The 4,289-nt window shown below is 41.9% G+C and overlaps 1 long non-coding RNA gene across 2 annotated transcripts; it reads left to right on the top strand.

Moving 5' to 3' along the window:
- The first annotated feature begins 365 nt into the window (after nucleotides 1-365).
- On the top strand, nucleotides 366-3,107 carry LOC119332680. 2 transcript variants are annotated; one of them, XR_005161086.1, is made up of 4 exons: nucleotides 366-606; nucleotides 1,453-1,517; nucleotides 1,765-2,305; nucleotides 2,881-3,107. It is a non-coding gene; the product is annotated as an uncharacterized LOC119332680 (long non-coding RNA). The 2 variants fall into 2 exon arrangements; XR_005161085.1 differs by having other exon boundaries at nucleotides 366-621.
- Nucleotides 3,108-4,289: the final 1,182 nt, after the last annotated feature.

The raw sequence follows: 4,289 nt of genomic DNA, 5'->3' as shown, positions 1-4,289 counted from the left end.
CAGGGTTTGGTGTTTGATACTCGTAAGCTTCATCTGATTTTCGATTCAATTGAAGGGAGGGAGGAGTATACATGCGTCCACATTAAGGATTTGCGAGTTAATTAATTTTGTCGCTGCTAGTTGCATGAACTCTGAACTGAACGAGTGGCCTTCGGTTTACATTTAGCAGTTAGGATTTCTTTAAGGCTGTGTTCGGTTACGCCCAACCCCGCGAGGTTTTGGGTCCAATCCACGCGGGTCTGCAGGGATTAACCCCGCCGGGGAATAAACCCGGCCCACCCAGTTTTCTTTCGTTCGGTTAAGCCCTGTGTGGTATTTCCCCGGCCCAAACCTCCCCAAACCCACGTGGAAAAAATCATCGACCAGCACCCCGTGGAAGGAATCCCCGAGCGAGGCGCTCGTCTCATCTCTCCCGAGCGAGGCGACAGAAGCGGAGGCGGCGGGGACTAGTGGACAGCGGCGGCGCAACCTGCCCGGATGAGGAGGGCGCCCTCCTGCTTCGACGAGCCGCCACGAAGCCCGCCGGAACCCTGGCTCCGATTGTCCCATCTCCCCTGCCACCCCCTTGCCGCGGCCGGAACCCTAGCTCTGGAGTGGTTGCTGTAGGTGAGGAGATCTCTGGTTGGTTCTCGCTCTCCCTCCTCCTCCCCCTCCCATTGTCTTTCTCTCTAGCATTACTGATTCGCCCCCTTCATGAAAACCTAGCCGGATCTTGATCTGTCTTCCAGAATGTGGTCGTCAAGGTCGAGACTTTCTTGGGGTTTCCTAGGAACTACCATCAATTGTTATTTAGATAGGTAGAAACAAGAAAGGAAGGTTAGCCAGATTACCTATTCTGATATGTCGTTGTTAGTAAATTGTATTGGAGTCAGTAGTACAATTTGGTGTCAGTAATTTGTTTGTATATGTCTGTTGTGATTTGTGGGTAGTACTCCAGCCTCAGTGTTAATTTTGTGGTTAGACAGACAGATGACATGTCGAGAGAGAGGGAGAGGATTGTCTCTAGGGTCACCATCTCGATTTGCATTATTGGACTTGTACGCAAAGCCAGTGCACTTTCCTAGACTATCATCAGTTTATTTTATTTTTCTCGACAGAATTAGTATAATCGTTAGTCTATTTCTTGGTATAAAGAAGGACTAACTAATCCGAAGGAACAAAAATGCATGTTGTTTTTGCTGCTTGCTGCTGATAGTACAGTATGATGTTCGTCCCAAAATATAGTATATGAACCTAATCTCTGTTAGCAGCAGAGCACATACTTCTAAATTGTTTTGATGTCTGAACATAAGATACTTTTGGTATGATCATTGGTATATTAAATAAATTGTTCTCTTCATGGTGTGATCATCATCTATTCTTGATTCTTGTTCTTGATTATCTAAATACACATAGTGCAGTCTGTACATAACGAAAATATAGCTAAATCTGCATTTTGTCTTCATTTTCTAGAGGCTAGCTTCGTCGCCTCACAGCTGTGGCAAGACCCTGAATTGGGCAGCATCGTGAAGGACAAGGTAGATTAATTCTCTTGTTTTAATCTTCTCCTTATTCATATTACTGTAGATTATTATTGCTTGGTCAATAGATCTGTGCTACAAACTGTTCTTTTTTGGTAAGCTGAGAGCTATGTTAATAGCTGACATTACTAGACATTGTAGTTGTTGAAGAATTTGAGCTCATTCATATACTCATGTCATTGTTTTATGTTTGTTTACTCTTTTAGTTTGAAATCTTATATTTGATTGTCACTTTAACATGTAGGCCAAACTGCTGAAGGGACATATAACTTCACCTCTATCGAGTCATCACATTGCTCAACCCAACCACATCTCGAGAATCTTGGAGGAGCTGGCAAGAATCAAGGAGAAACATCAGTTGATGGTGAGAATCTTGGAGGAGAAAGGGTGCAGATTGATGAAGATGTTGAGGAGGTGTACGTGCAAGAAAACATTGATGTGGAGCCCCAACAAACTCAACCAAATTTGGCTACTGCACCCTCAAGAAATGGAGAAGAGAAAGAATCAAAGAGATGGAGGGGAGCGAATGGTGATGTGGCTGCAATGATGGAGAAGTACTTGGAAATAAGGGCGAAGCAGGTGGAGGATGAGAGGAATAAGCCAAGGGTTGTGGATGAGTACTCTATCAAAAACTGCATCGATCTGCTGAAAACAATGGACATCACACCTGAGGAAGAGGTCAAGGCTTTCCGAGTCTTCAAGATCCCCGAGAACCGAGAGATTTTCATGAGTGCCAAACCAGAGACTACTCTTATGTGGCTGAGAGATGAAAAGGAATAAGTCAGGTACTCAAATTCTGCTTCTATTTAATATGCCCGTTGCTAGCATGTAGTTTTGATGTACAACCTTGGTTTTCATGGTACCCCTACTGGGACTCGCATGTTCATCTAGCTCACATGAACCTGCCTTGTTCATCTAGTAACCTGAAGCTGATGGTTCAACTAGCTCACATCAAAAGGTCCATTTCTTATTCTGGTTGTTGATGATAATAAAACAAAGTTCTATAACTACTGCAACTTGTTAACTATTCTTCCTTTTAACTATGGTTGTTGATGCCTCTCATCGTGCCGATGCTGTTTGATAACTAAGCAAAGATTTTAATTTTCTGTGCCTGGATCAATGCATGTGTTTTAAGTTTTTACCATATAGTTGTGATCTGTTTGGTGCATATGGATACGATGTTGCTGTCCATTTGATCTTTTTTTTTTGCTAGCTGGTCAACATATATCTTGTCAGTATTTCTTTGCTCACTTGATTGTTGATTGCCAAAAGTAAGACATCTCATTTATTTCTTTGTTCATGTATTCCGCTCTCATATTAGTCCTTTGATATGGACTAACTGCCTTTATTGCCAATGCAGTGCATCAGTCACTACAGAAGCGACATCGGCAAGATAAATTATGTAACATCTGTATTATGTCTTGCATGATTTTGCAGAGATGCTAAACCATACTCTGAAAGTGACCGATTCCAGTTTGGGACAACTGAGAATTTTTAGAATTATTTTGCTGTCTATTTGAGATAAATTATGTAACATCTGTATTATATCTTCACCGATTTTACTGTTTATTTGAGATAAATAAATTATGTAACATCCGTATATCTTGTACAGTTTCTTCTCTTATGTTCTGTCATATTTTTGTACTGCAAAAAAACGTGTAGGTTGTGTGGTCTTTTAATTCTATGGAACAGTGTTGTCTTTGTGTATGGATTACCAGAGGAGCAACCGAACAGGTTATGCACACAGGGATTTCATATGGATGGGGAATGGTGGGGGTTGGGTGACAAGGCGGGGATCATCAAATCCCTGGGAGGTTAGAAACCACACGTGGATTCTACCATGAGGCAACCGAACAAAGCCTAAGGGAGGGGGGAAATGCCCCTGGCCTCTAGATCAGCTGATGCACTCAACCTACTTTTATTGCAAATTAAGTTTGAAAGTCCGAACATCTCACGAGAGAGCACAAAAAGGGAACAATGCTAGAAACAACCAACACATCAAGCTTCAGTAATCTTATTACTAGACCATCATGCATACTCGCTCAATATAATTCACGTGATGTCATCTTCTCTCAGCTTTATACAGAGTCCATAGAAGTAGGTGGAAAACACATAGATTCAGCACTTAGGATGCCACTTGACATTTTAAAGTACAACACTCCTAAATCTTCCTAGATGCCTCCAACACCTAGTTGTGACCCAGTTCCAACTCCAATCAATTTTGAGAAATCTTACATTTGGGAAGAACTCGCCTATATGATAGTCTTATCACTGAGAAACAAAACTCACCCAAATAGATCTAGAGTCGGGGTCACCACAAACAAGACATCGATGCTTATAAAACCTAAAAAAAGAAAGGAGAGGCAATCAAACCAGATCCTAAACTATGAGACCAAATGAAATGCTTAACCAACCCACACGGCCACACCACAATAGCATCATATAGAATATCAAATTAGCTATGGGCTAGACTAAATCTCGAGCTATCATGATGTTTAGAAGTTATATGGTGATGGTACTGGTGGGAGAGGGAGCACCGTGTGCATGTGTGTGTTGCAAATGAAGATGGACACATGCTCCTTTTAAAGGCCGGGGCCAATGGGAACTAAATCCTCGTGGCAGTATCAGTTGGTGGGTATTTAATTTTACTTGCCCTGTTGTGTCATGTGTGCATAACGCAGTACTATGTCTATGTGCATAATACTACAAAGTTAGTATAAAGTCGAGTCATCTATTTTGAAATGGAGGGAGTATTTATCTGCGACCCTG

Source organism: Triticum dicoccoides, chromosome 7A (genome assembly GCF_002162155.2).
Source record: "Triticum dicoccoides isolate Atlit2015 ecotype Zavitan chromosome 7A, WEW_v2.0, whole genome shotgun sequence".
Taxonomy (NCBI): Eukaryota; Viridiplantae; Streptophyta; class Magnoliopsida; order Poales; family Poaceae; genus Triticum; species Triticum dicoccoides.
The sequence above is the reverse complement of the archived record's forward strand: the minus strand, read 5'-3'. Positions and strand labels throughout refer to the sequence as shown.